Source organism: Hemicordylus capensis, chromosome 1, assembly GCF_027244095.1.
Source record: "Hemicordylus capensis ecotype Gifberg chromosome 1, rHemCap1.1.pri, whole genome shotgun sequence".
Taxonomy (NCBI): Eukaryota; Metazoa; Chordata; class Lepidosauria; order Squamata; family Cordylidae; genus Hemicordylus; species Hemicordylus capensis.
Window position 1 is genome coordinate 286,802,022 of NC_069657.1, and position 14,612 is coordinate 286,816,633.

General features: G+C 39.6%; 1 protein-coding gene across 25 annotated transcripts in view; it reads left to right on the top strand.

The window, feature by feature from the left end:
* Nucleotides 1-14,612, top strand: part of MYT1L (myelin transcription factor 1 like) — a 571,739-nt gene that overhangs the window by 198,395 nt on the left and 358,732 nt on the right. For all 25 annotated transcript variants that reach the window (XM_053286009.1, XM_053286008.1, XM_053286025.1 and 22 more), the window contains one exon: nt 8,245-8,348. The gene's annotated coding sequence lies outside the window, so the exon portion shown is untranslated. The remainder of the gene's footprint in view (nt 1-8,244; nt 8,349-14,612) is intronic.

Consider the following 14,612-nt stretch of genomic DNA (forward strand, 5'->3'; position numbering starts at 1 on the left):
TTTTACATCTTCATTTTCTTCAACTTTTTCAATTTTATGGTCCCACCAATTCTTGGCAACAGGTAGCCTGTATTTTTTGCAGATGTTCCAGTGTATCATCCCTGCTACCTTGTCATGCCTTTGTTTGTAGTCAGTCTGTGCGATCTTTTTACAACAGCTGATCAGGTGGTCCACTGTTTCATCTGCTTCTTTACAAAGGCGGCACTTGCTGTTTGTTGTGGATTTTTCTACTTTTGCTCTTATTGCATTTATTCTTAGTGCCTGTTCTTGTGCAGCCAGTATTAAACCCTCTGTTTCTTTCTTCAAGTTGCCATTCTCAAGCCATTGCCAGGTCTTGGTGATGTCTGATTTTCCACTTATATTGTGCAAATATTGACCATGCAGGGGCTTATTTTTCCATTTTTATACTCGGTTCTTGACTTGTTCTTTCTTGTAGGGCTGCTTTGTTTCATTGGTGTTGAATAGTTTCGCATTATTGACCATTTGAAGTGCATCTTCTTCACTGCCCTTTATATATTCTTCAAGGCCTCTTTTCTCCTCCTCTACTGTTTGATGGACTTGCAGCATTCCTCTTCCACCTGAGCTGCGAGGGAGGTATAGCCTATCGACATCACTGCGGGGGTGCAGAGCATGATTGATAGTCATGGTTTTCCTGGTCTTATGATCTAGCGTCTCTAGCTCTGCCTGGGTCCAGTCTATTATTCCTGCACTGTATCTGATAACAGGTATAGCTCAGGTGTTTATGGCTTGTATAGTCTTCCCGCCATTGTGTTTGGACTTGAGGATTTTTTGAAGTCTCCTGATGTATTCACTTCCAATTTTTCTTTTAACTTCAGTGTGTGCGATGTTATCAGCCTGGAAAATGCCCAAGTATTTGTAACGTTCTTTCTCTTCCAGGTTCTTGATCTTGCTTCAATTGTGCAGTTCTATTCGTTCTGTTTTTGTTATTTTTCCTCTGTTCATTATTAATGCAGCACACTTTTCTAGTCCAAACTCCATTGTTATATCGCTACTGAATATATGGACAGTGTTTAGCAGTGATTCGATTTCTGACTGGGACTTTCCATACAACTTCAGATTGTCCATGTACAGCAGATGGTTGATTTGACTTGATGTTTTAGATGTTTGGTATCCAAGGCCTGTTTTGTTTAGTATTTGTGAAAGTGGGGTCATGGCGATTACAAACAACAGAGGGGATAGTGAGTCCCCTTGGAAAATGCCTCTTCTAATGCTAACCTGTCCAAGTGCCTCGCCATTGATTGTTAACTGTGTACTCCACATGCTCATTGCTTTTTTTAATAAATATCTGAATGTTTTTGCTGACACCAGTTGTTTCTAAACATTTTAGTATCCATGTGTGAGGCAATGAATCAAAGGCTTTCTTGTAGTCAATCCATGCAACACTTAGATTTGTTTTTCTTCTCTTGCAGTTTTCTAAAATCATTTTGTCAATCAGCAGCTGGTCTTTTGTGCCTCTGGTGTTCGGGCAATTTCCTTTCTGTTCAACTAGAAGCTGTTTGTTAGTTAATAAGTGTTGCATCACTTCATCTGCTATTATTCCAGTTAATAATTTGAACATGGTTGGCAGGCAGGTTATCGGTCTATAATTACTTGGAACTGCACCTTTTGCTGGGTCTTTCATGATGAGATGAGTTTTCCCAGTTGTTAGCCATTGTTCAATATCACTGCCTTTCATAATGTGATTGAACTGTTTTGATAGTTGTTTATGAAGGCTTGTTAGGTGTTTAAGCCAAAAGCCAGGCAGTTCATTGTCGCCTGGTGCAGTCCAATTTTTAATTTTCTTTGCTCTTTCACTTATTAATTCTGGTGTTATTATTTGATCTTGCATTTGTTGGTTACATTTTTTGACCTCTTTCATCCAGCCTGCTTTTTTATTATAATCTATTGTATTGTCCCATAATTTCCCCCAGAATTGCACTGTTTCTTCTTTATTTGGTGTTTCTAGGTTTCTTGCAGTTTCTCCTTCTATGCTTTGGTAGAAACGTCTCTGATTCGTCTGGAATTGGAGATTCTGCCTGTGTTGTGTAATTCTGGCTTCACACCTGCTAATCTTCTTTGACACTGCTGTTATTTGCTGCTTTATTATTTCCAGGACTTCTCTAATTTCCCTTGAATCTAGGTGGTATTTTTGGATCAGATACTGTTTGGTGTTTTCATTCTTCAGCTTCTTGTCTTTCATATCTTTCAATTTACTAGCATCTGATCTAAGCTTGGTGATTTTATTTTCTAATCTAATCTTCCATTTAGGTGATGTACTGCTTTCTTTTTTTACAGGTCCACTGATCTTATATCCGAGCTCTTGTGTTGTTATTGTTGCTGCACTGTACATTAGTTGGTTTGTTTTTTGCATATTATTGGTTGTTATTTCTGCAAGTGCAGCATTGACATCTTTTAATGCCTGAGCAAGTTGTTTTTTCGCAACTGCTTTTAGAGCTGGAAGTCGAACCCTGGTGGTTGTTTGGTTCATGTGCTCAGTTATTTTTTGCTTTAGTTCTTGTTGCTTTCCTGTTAAACGGCATTCGGGTTTTTGAGGTGAAGGCAAAGGGGAGGTTGCCTGGTTTTGATTTTGAAACAGTTCAGCAACAGTGGCATCCTCGATTTCCAACACCTCCTCCACCTGCGCCTGAGCAACTTCTTCAATTGGTGGTAATTCTTCTTCCATATCTTGAGCCTGTGTTGCTCTTTGCAGTTCTTCCAGCTCAACTCCTGTGAATACTTTATTTCTTATTATGAATCTTCTCTGGTCTGCTAGCCTTTGTTCTGTTATTTCTGTGTCTGGATGCTTCTTTTTCCAAGTTTGGTACATTCTTTTTAAATAACCTCTTCTAGTTGTACTAGACTTGTAATAGCAGATCATTATTTCCTTGTTGGCATTTTTCGTATATTTTTTTCCGGTTAAGTGATGTTTTTTCCAGTAACTTTGCTGTCTTCAGCCCTGGTTGCTCAACTGAAGATCCTGAGTCCTGTTGCCCACTTGCCACCAGATGTCCAGGGACTATAGCATCTGGCACGGTCCTTGTTGACCCGGGCGATGACCGATCCGGTATAGATTTATTAAAGTTACGTCTCACCATATTGTTGATGGGAGAGGCACTCTTTGTCTGGCTCCTCTGGTGAGACCTGTCCAGTATGGTTGGACCTCTGGCATAGTTCTCACCTTCATCAGAGCACACAAGCCCCACAACCATGCCAAGGTAGTGCCTCACTGGGGGATGATGATGATGATGATGATCATCATCATCATCATCATCCCTTCCACATTTTAGGGACAGGCAGACCTATTAAAAGGACTTCACACCTTTTATTCACTTAATGGCTAGAAGAGAAAGTGAGAAATTATTTCTAATTACAAAACCAGAAACATTCAAAGTACTTTCACTTTTAATGACTGTCTGCTTCTGCAATGGGGAAGACAAAAATGTTTTGAAAACTGCATTGATAGATATTTTGATGAAGGGTATAGCTTAGTAATAGGGCCCCTAATTAAGCATGCCGAAGGTCCTATTCCTCATATCTCCAGGTTCTACCCCTCATATCTCCAGGTACAAATGGGAAAGATCTCAAATCTTGGAGAATCTCTGCCAGTCATTGTAAACAGTCCTGAGCTAAATGGACCAATGGCCTGACTCAGAATAGGCAGTTTCATTTTTTAAAATGTTCATATGCATATGAAGCATGGCACCATCAGTGTACTGGTTTTATGAGATTGCTATATCAATGTCCAGCTGAATGGCATATTTCAAGTTTTACTATTTGAAGTGCTCTACTAGGACAAGAGTAGGCATTCTTGGCATGCCACCTGTTGTTGAATTACAACTTCCATTATCCCCAGCCACAATTTGATGATGGTAGTTGTAGTTCAATAGCAGCTGGAAAGCCAAGGTTGCCTACCCCTGTAAAACAATAGTTCCTTTAAAATCAAGGGGTAACTATTTGAAAATGAAGCTAGTAAAATCTGTGGCACTATTTTGATTAGGATTTTCTCTGTATGCCACAGAAATAGACAAATCGTTTGCTCTAATTTAACTGAAGGAATTTGTCTGAAAACACACAGAGTTATGTTTATGAGTGAGTGGGAACGAGGGAGAGAAAAGTCATGTTAAATTTTGCTGCAGAAGTCAAAGTTGAGTCTGCTTTCTGCTAGAGTTGTCAGTGGAAATGAATAATGCATGTCATAAGGGGGTTGCCTCTGCACTGCTATGGTTACAGTCGCTAGCCTTGGTGCTGAGACAGAGGAGCTACAGTAAAGGGAAATTAATTCATAGCCTAAACTAATGCTTAATCAGAAGATTTCCCTGGTAAACATGTATTTATTGTGTAAACAAGTAAATTGAAAAGAAGGGCATCCATACTGTTTCTCAAAGTTTTCATGGGGCATTTACTGTGTTAATAAGAGTCGAACATGTATGAATCATTGTGATTCTTAGCATGCTGATAAAGCACCAATACGGAGCCAGTTTTTTGGCCTGAGGTCAGGGAGGGCTTTGTCTTGAGAAAAGCCACAGGTCAGTATTTGCTTACAAGATCCAGAGCCATAGTGTTAAATAAACTAATATGTGGCAATTAGAAAACTTCATTATTAATCATTGTGACTGCAAATCTATATCCTATCTCAGCCTGCTGGTTTACTTTAACAAAATATACCTCCTAAGCAATTGGCTAATGCAACATGTAAACTAAGGATTTGGGAGGTGTTAATGACTGCTGTCATTATTGTGACCAAAAGGACTTGGTTCATGTGAGGTATAGCTTGTGGGGACAAGAACTTAAATAACAGTTTTACCATGAGCAACTCTTTCCATGGAACAGCAAAGACTGAGATCTTTTGTGAAGATGGGAGCTTTTCTGTTTGGTGTTCTTATGTCAGCCTATATATGACACGTGTGTTCGTGTGTATCTCTTTACAGGTTTCTGGTTACATAGAAGTTTATTCAATCATATATGTTAGTTTATTCTTATGCTTAGAACTGTATATTCTTATTAGATTCATACATGCAAGCTGTTGAATAGGAAAAGGCTTTTTATCTTCAGTCCTATTTTTATGCTATTAGACTTCTAATGTATAAGAATTGTAGTACAGTATCTTTTAGAGAATTTATGGTAATGCTGCTGAATTCGGATGATCATAAATAGCATGGTGAGCCCCTAAGGGTCTTTTCATTTCCCTGACATACTCCACTGTAGCCCCATTAACACATTTTGTCTTATTGCCATGTAGTCTGTTTAATTAGTGTCTTTTGAATTTGGAGCTCTGTACTAGAAACCAAAGCTTAAAACTGATCACCTGCTCTAGTTTTAACAATGTGTTCTGAGCCCTTATCACAGATGCATGGGATTTTTAATACTACTGTGTCTGTTTTGTAATCTTCAGCAGAATTTCATTAGAGCCTACCTTTTAAAAATAGTTAATTACTGTAGGCATTAATCCCAACAGCTCTGAGTAATACCATCAACTTTTATGCCAGAGCTATTAGGTCCATCTACTGAACAGTTCTTGTATAAAAAAGTAACTTCCAAATTGCATTCAGGGAAACCTTAGGGTTCCTTGGAAACTTAGCATGGTGTTCCTCAATAAGAGATGATAGAAAAGCTTCCCTTGAAAGACAGTTTGCCCACCATTACTAGTTTTACCTTGGAATTAGCAGCGACAGGCATCCACTGGGGTGTTTCCAGGGCATGAACTCAGTTTGCAAAGGACTGGAATGGATCCCCATAGGCCTGGCCAATATCCTGGATAATTTCCCAGAAAACTCTACAACTTTTAAAAAGAGAACACCTTCTTTGGCATGAGCCTTGCCTCCTATTGAGATAGTCTGGGAAGGTTCACCTGTGGTTATTATCAGCTTTTCTGGTGGCAACTCAGTGTTGGGCATTCTCTGTTACTGCCCCAGGGCTTCCAAGTTTCACCATCTCTGACAATCTTTAGAAAGACTCTCAAGACATACCTTTAAAATCAAACTTTTAGTTAAAATTTAAATTGTTCTTTTTTAATTGTTTTAAATTATTGTTTTGTTTTATTATATGCTGTTTTTACCATGTAAACTGCCCAGCAAAATGAATTTTGGCAGTACAGAAATCTAATAAATACATGCAGAGGTTCCATGTTAGGTGAACTGAAGTGGAAAGGCAGGACATTGAACCAAATTGAACCACAACTTTAGGGCAAGTAAGACACAGCATTCCTTTCAGAACTGAACAAGTTCATAGTAAGTTTACAATACCCTGACAAATGCTGTCATCAAAATACACTTCCTCTTTTGTATAATCAAAATAGAGTGGTGTATTGTTGTCAAAGATACTGATATATTTGTGGAATGTCAAATAATTCTGGGGATAAAATCTAACCAGGATGACTATTTACCAGATTTGTTTTTAAATCCAACATGCTTCTTAATGCATGCACAAAGCAGGCCAAAATACTAGTATAATAAGCAATTAAAGTAATCCAAATATTATATAAGGGAAAGTTAACTTTAGGTTGTATTACAATAAAATCTAGAGTGTCTGAATGTTGGAGGTTAGGATATCCAGTTTGTGAAGGAGGAAAGGTACAAATGTAAGGCACCCATACTGAAAGCAAGCAGACAATGCACTAGAGATGTATCTTATTGAGCACAATGTATTTCAAGTCAGTTGCTCCTGACTAATGAAGCACTTGCTTAACAAGAACAGTGTACTAGCATTAAAAGATCACATAGTTGCACTAAATCCTGGGGTCTGTGAGACTGCTCTTCTGCACAAATGTTCCCTTTAAAACAAATGTGGTGTGCCACAGGTTGCACAACATGCAAAAGTACAAGCATGCTTCCAGTGGTGCAACACTAGTCTGGAATGCAAGCTCCAAACTTTACAGAAGTAGCTAGCACAATGTTCTTCTGCATTTAATTAGACCAGATGTCATCCTGTGACTCACTTTCAGAAAAAAAGAGGTCTTCTGACTTGTTTGTTTAACTCTTGCCCCCTGAAGAAGAGCCATTGACTTGAAATGCATTAGGGTCCTGGAATTTATTCCCCAGTACATCCTGTTTTCAACTCGAATAAAACAGGGAAGAATAATATTTTTCTTAAAGAACACCAAAGTATGCCAATGCAGAAACCTTAGTAAGTACATTAGAAGGCATTGCCCTGAATGTCAGAATGTATGATGGAAGGATAATAAGGCAGGCACAGAAGTGGGTTCAAGTCTACTGCCATTGAGAAAATTGCTTTGGGTATGGTTTAATCATTGTGGCTAACTCTTCTGTTGGTATGGCCACACCAGACCATAATCCAAGATTTTTTTGGAGACTCCTCTGGATAGTGTGAGAGTTCATTTCTGCCAGTGCATGAGTACCTGCACATTAACTGCTGCAGGTTGGCTTCTTCATCAGATGTTGGCTTCTTCATCAGAAACCCATTACCTCTGTACTGTAAATGGCTGCCTCTCTTTATTAAATCCTTTAGAAACCCAACAACTCATGTGTAGAATTGTTTTCACTTCAACTTAATCCCCATCCCAAACATCCTCACGGTTAATATTGACAGGACCTTAAAGGAGAGAGCTATGTCAAGCACAAGTAGCCCACTAAACAGCTACTGTGAATGGTGTAGTGGGCTCTCCATTTCTCTTGCCCCATGTTTGGTGGTGGCATGAAGTAGTATTCCACAAAAAGCAAGAAGCATTAGTTTTTCATCAAATGTTGTGTGCATGATATCTTAATTGTATATTTCCTAGAGATGAGTCTCAGTACTAAAAACTTGAAATAACAATCTTAGGCTGCAATCCTATGTATTCTTGGCAGAAGGTTTGATTGAAATTAGTGGTACTGTGCTAGATCATCAGCCTATTCAAACATTAATGCCAGTGAAATCTTAAATAATTGAACACACACAAATCCCAGTATGTTGTTTGCAGTCATTGCATCTACCAATTTACCGTGGGCTGGATCTACCAATTTACCGTGGGCTGGATCCAAAAGTAGTTTTCATTTATGGAAGACTGTTTTGCACCTCAGTAATACAATGTAGCATGAGAAAAGAAATCCAAATATGGTGCTAATGGAAACTGTCAATTACAGTGCAAATTCTTCTGCTAGCACAGCAATGCTAGCAGCTATTTCCCTTTCACTTACAGTTCTTTTGATTCTTTTCACTGTGTGTGGTTGTACACTAATCAAGATAATTGTTTAAATATTTTATTGTATGACTGAGAAATTGATTTTATTAATTTATTTTGCCTTTTAGAAAATGAATTTGGAAGAAAATTGGTGAATCCGGCCCAGTGGATTTGATTTACTTGGAGCACAGAGTCTGGACCAAAGAACAATTATCTCGCTAAACAGTTTCAGGTACTATTCACCATAATGCTTTTTACATTTCCTGAAGTGCTTTCCCTCCTTTTGCTGCTCTTGGTAATGACTGTTATATTATCTACTTGATGTTTCATAACTTCTGGGTTGTAATTAAGTTGCGTTGCACGTACTCTTTAAAGGGGAAGTCACACTGTAAAGATCCATGTGTAACTTAGATAATGCTGGGCTTGTTGATACAGTTATACGAGCGAGGAGGAGTCCCTGTTTACATACTGAGTTCAATATGGTAGCATTTAGATGTAAAAGTAATGGTTGAATGTGAGCTAGTTATCCAAAAAATATAGATGGATTTGTTAAAAAATATTTTTGGGAAAATATCAGTTTGAGAATAAATCTGGCTAGCTGTGTTTCTGTTTACATACACTGGTCAAGTTCCTTATTACCTCCCTGCTTAAGGGAACCAAACTTGGACAAATGGATTCAATGTTCACGTGCTGTAAAAAGAACAAATCATTCAGCAACCTGAGGATAGAAACAAAAAGAGAATAAGAAGCAGAAAGTTCGTGAACTTAAAAGCTCTGTGTATATTGTACATTTCATTAGAAGTATTTTTTTGGAAGAAAATTTTGAAATCAGCAGTGTGCAAGATGTAATATGATACAAAATGTCATAACCTATTTAGGGGTATGCATGTGCATGAGTACGTTTTGTATGTTGGGACAGGAAAGAATGGGACAAATAGACTTTACATCCTTATTATTTTTATATATTTCCCTATGTGTTAATAAGGAATATAGGTCTATGTAGAAAATGGAAATATTTTTAATTTGAAAGACCTTGACTTCAGGTATACATTCTTTAAACATATATGTTCACAAACAAGTAAACTTATATATGTATTTTTTTTTAAAAAAAACACTTTTATTTTTGTGTCACATCTTGAATGCAATTTTGAAAAGGTTAGATGTGCCTAAAATATCATTAAAATGCATAGCACTCAAGTGCTAACGGAGTCTAGCTTGCTGCTTATCTCAACATTGTTATGCATGGAGTCCTATTTAGGTGGGCTTCCTCTTCAAATACATATCTGAATGCGTATCTCTGTCCATGTGTGGAGATATTTCCTCTGCTCAAGTGAATGGGAAAGCTGTTGTGAGTGAGAGAACTCTGGGTGCATATGATTGCTCCTATCATAGTATGTTCCTATGACTCTATGATTCATGCATTTTGATCATTTTTCTAAATATATTTTCCATGTATTCGTAAATGATTTCCTAGTTAAATAGTGGAACATTAATGTAAATATTCTTTAGAAACATTGTTTATAAAAATTATGGATACAAAACTACATGTAATCTTTTTTGCTTTTTCCAAAGACATTAGAGTGTAGTAGTAAATTTAGTAGGATTTACTGAAATCTCTTTGTACTTTACTAAGTGCTGAAAGATGATAATGACCTGTCAAATCTATTGCTTCATCAACTGGAATGTATTATTTTAAAAAGCGAGAGAGGGACAAAAGAAAAATCCTGTTTCAGCCAATTAATTTTTCAGTATTTTAATTTTAAATACATTATTTGTGGGTGGGTGATTTATTCCCATTATTTAGTTCTTGGAATATACCAGAATTTGTTCATTTTTCAAACATAGCAATTGCTTTAAATTTGAACACTTCCCCCCTTCCCCCACTTGCTGTCCCAGTAGAAATGTGTCTGAGTTTTCTGTTCATATGTACTTCCTTCTTCTGGAATTGTGACCAGAAAAAAAGGATGTGGATTGTGAGCTGTGCGCCCTGGAATGTGGCTGATGTTTGAGAACTACAATGCTAATTGATATTTTTTTTATCCATTATTGTACTGTTTCCCTTGGTTTCAGAATATTTAAGGAACAGAACTTAGACTATGTAGGCCAGGACAATGTAACACTTCGTAGCTTTAGTTTAGTGTGGAATGAGAAGTCATGGAATTTCATCATTGTTTTGTAATCCTGGTTAAGATATTTTGCAGTTGAAAAGACTACATATACATTTGCTTAGATAAAGGAACACAGGCTCTGTATGGTAGACATGGGAAGACCTCACTCCATCCCCTCCTCTTCTTCTGGAGCTGGACTATGGGCAAATAAAGTAGACTATACTACGTGGATGGAGAGGAAAGCATTATATGGCTGTAAGGGTAGCTGTAAGTCATGTCTTGCCTCTCTCTCAACTGGGCAGAAGGTTAACGCAGGGCCAGGACAGTGTAAAACTTTGTAGTATAATCTCAGTGGAAAGCAAAATGGTCATACCATGCACATTCCAAACAACTGCATGCTTAAATGTACTTTGTTAAAGCTCTTGATTGTCCATGTCATTATGATTCTGTCAGATTGCATCCCACCAGATGTCCTTGCTGCCCCCAAGGACTGATGTTGCATGGGGCCATTCTGGTTCTGTTATAATATTGAGCTTGTGCAGTAAGAAGAACATTTACGCAAGAATCCCTTACTTGATCATGGGAGCGTATCTGTATCCCAATATCATGCTTGATCATACACTCAGACATAGAAATTGTAAAGTTAAGGAGGAATGTCATGCATGTAGTTTAACAAGCTCTCGGGGAAGAAAATTCATGAGTAAGGTTTTCAGAACTATGGCGTGTGAATCTAAGCACACAAGGATTTTGTCTCTGGTTCTCAAATGGCTTCTTTTACCAGGAAGGATGTACAGAATGTTTAAGAGGTCAGGTGGTCCTATGGGAGATATGTTCTATTTAGAATCCTAGCAAATCATTGGCTTAGAAATGAAGAAATCAATCTTGTTGTGACTTCAAGGGATGGACTAGGTGACTCATAAGAGGTTGCCTCTGGCTCGGATGAGTCAGTGTTGAAATATTTATATGGCTTTCTCTCAGACTGGTCCAAGCTTGCCTCCTACAAAATTGAAGCTTGAGTTTCAGTCTCTTCATTGCTGTGCTAACTGTTTTAAAGAACACAAAACTTCATTTCTTAAAATTTATTTATTCTCTGGAAGAAGCTAAAATATTACTACAATACTGAATTTGTGCATATCACATACTAGTAAGTGGAGCTTATCATTTCTGGCTGCTACTGGTTGGGTCAAGTGTGTGAAGGAGAAATAGAATTACCCACAATTTCATCCAATATCTAGTGTTATGTGGTTTGCTTGTAGTGTAAGGAACATCTTGTGTCCTAAGTGTAAACTGTTGTTGAAATGCCCCATTTTAGAGTATTATAGTGATCAAGTTGTTTGGGGCTATATTTGTACTAGAGGTATGTACGGACCGAGGGTTTGTTGTTTGGTACAAGTTTGGACCAAACTGAGGGTCCATGAACTGGTTCAGTGCAGCTTGGGCCAACCACAAACCGGTTTGGTGGTTCGAGGGCAGCTCCGGGGTGGGCAGAACGGTGAGAAGCACCTATAAAAGCAAATAAGCAGGTCTTTACCACCTGTAACGCAGCTCCAGGCAGCTTCTTGTTGTGGCGGCACTCCCTCCCAGCAACCCGCAGTGCGGCAGTGGCACTCACCGGGCCTCTACACATGCATTCTACATCCTATTGAGAATAATGTAGTGCTTGTAGATATTTGCACTGAAATTCCAGATAGTTCAGTCTCTGCATTTCCTTCTCTCCATATGCTTGCACAAGAGTTTGCAAGTCCAACTGTTGTTTATCCCCCCCCCTCCCCACCACCCAGTAGATAGAATTACAAGATCAAATTGGATAACATAGTAATAATCTAGAACTGGGGTTAAAGAAAGCTCAGAATAATTGCACACGCATGCAGAACATGATATCTGCACTGGAAATGGAATTTGTCAGATCACCATGATTCATAAAAGTTATTGTGAAAGACATAGTAGTTCCACCTTTTCATAGAAGAAATACTGTATTTCTGAATCCAAGAGTACGTTTTTTTCATGGTTATCTTCTATTCAGATAAATATATGATGGTTACTTTGACTTGTTTAACTCAGTGGCCACCTTTGGACATAACTCCAAACCGGAGGCAAAAGTGCCAGAGGTTCAGGTTTGTGGTCATTCGAATATGTGAAACAGCATATTTGTCACCCAACTGCGAGTTGGCTTTCACCCCCCAAACATGAAACCTCAAATTTGAAGGTGGCATTGTATCATTCAGATTCTGCTGCTGCTGTAACCTGGGCTTTGTGCACAAGCTCCTCCCATTACTATCGAGAAGCCAGCTCAGAGCAGCCCAGAAATTCATCAGTTATATGGTGGCCACAGTTCTCGCTGTTCTTGCTTGTCGCCTCTCAGAGCTGACACTCCACCCTCTACCATCTCTGAACTCCTTCTGACATTGCCTGGCAACAGGCATGCTATATCCCTGGTTTTAATACATTGAAAGGAAAAGAACCATATTGGAGAAAGTCTGCTTTCCACTGTGTCTTAGGGTCCCCCCTTGTCAATTTATTTTATTTTTATTTTATTCATTTTTACATTTATATCCCGCTCTTCCTCCAAGGAGCCCAGAGCGGTGTACTACATACTTGATTTTCTCTTTCACAACAACCCTGTGAAGAAGGATGGGATGACAAGACGGGCACAGCAAGAGAGGTGTGCAGCAATTTAGAACTGCAGAAATATGTGCACAAGGACATGGAGCCCCGGTGACACTGGAAACGGGGCAAGTTTCCCAACAAAGGGGAAACGTGCCCTGGGACTGATATTCCCATGTTGCTTGGCAGTAATACTGATATGCTGACCCAATGCGCAAACACATGGAAACAGCTGTCATGGAAACCTGTATAAAGAAAAAGACAATATGCATCCCCACAAATCTGGTGTCTGTATCTGTCCATTTGCTTGGATTACTAGAGCAACCTGCAACACATACCTTGGTTCATTGCCCTGCATGCAGTACCTTTAATTGGAATTACCATACAAGACATTTTGACAGCTTCCATCTGGGGAAGGGGAGGGGCACATGCAAAAGGAACCCTTTCTTTAATAACACACCTGATCAAGTGCGGCTGCACAGCAAGGCATATTTTCAAAGGTGCTGCATGTGCTGGCTGGTTGGGTAGCAGAGCGTTGATTTCCCTGGTGGCTGGACAGTGTCTGTATTTTTAAGGATCCTGTGGATGGTGCTGCTCCCTTCAACTGCATAGAGGAGTGTCCTGAACTCTGCATGCATATGTATATATCTCCAAATGTTCAACCTTGGCTCCCCAGTTTGCAGGTACCCAAGACTGGTGTGGTACCTTGCATACTGGCAAAGGAAAGCCTATCATCAACGGGATAACCATTGGTGGTAGACTTAAAATATAAGGTTAAAATATAGCCCCTAGCTTTTAAAAGTTGTTTTGCTCTAAATTTTTTTTGTACCAGTTTGTAGGGGTGGGGGTGGCAGCCATTTCCCCTGTGGTGCAATCATGCAGTCTTGGCCATACCTCATTAGTAGAACCATCCAAAGGGAAACAGAGACAAGTGTGAGAGCCCTGTGTGGTGATAGAGTGTGCAATAGATGTATGCTCTCTTCTCACAAGGACCACCTGGCCATGGAGACACGCGTGCAGGCCAGAGGGCTGTTGCCACCCAGACCCGTTGCTAAATCCATGCAAGACCCAGGGGAAGGGTACCCCAGCAACACCTTTCCTGGTCCTGTCGACTTCTGCAAATCAGGAGTTGAAGCACTCCCTTGGACAGTCTGCTCTCTCCACAACACATATCCATGTCATGATTTTGCCCTGCACGGCCACCTGGTTTGCCAGGGATCATTCAAATCTATGGGTGCCCTGCCCCAGGATGCCCTGTGGTGGTCGATTTACATATGCAGCAATGCCTCTCACAGCCAGCCCTATCTGGCTATGGACATGGGTTCCATCTCCAGTCTTGCTCAACTCTGCCCACCCAAAACCACTCGGACACATGGAATGGACCAGACTCCTTGGAAATCTGGAATTGTTGAGTGGAGAGGGGAAGGTACAGAGTATGAGTTCTGTTGTTAGTCAGAGATACCAGGAACCCCACATTTGTGGGGGCCCCTATATGTCATTGGCCTGCCTCATGAGAGTGCAGTAAAAGAGAGACCTGAAAATCATGGTGCTTCTGGTTCTCCCCAGGGGACAGGACCTCTCATGAGGAGGGTAATACCCGGCCAGCAATCCAGTATGGGCCAGGAGTGTGTTGGGGCTTCTTGGACCAGGTCTATGAGTCCACGAGCATCCTTTGTCACTGTGGGTCAACCCCAGGATCCTTTGGCTGCCCTCATATACATATACCCTCCTAGGAAGTCATCACAATCCCTTCCCAAAGAAACAAAACTAGTGTCCCTCTCCAT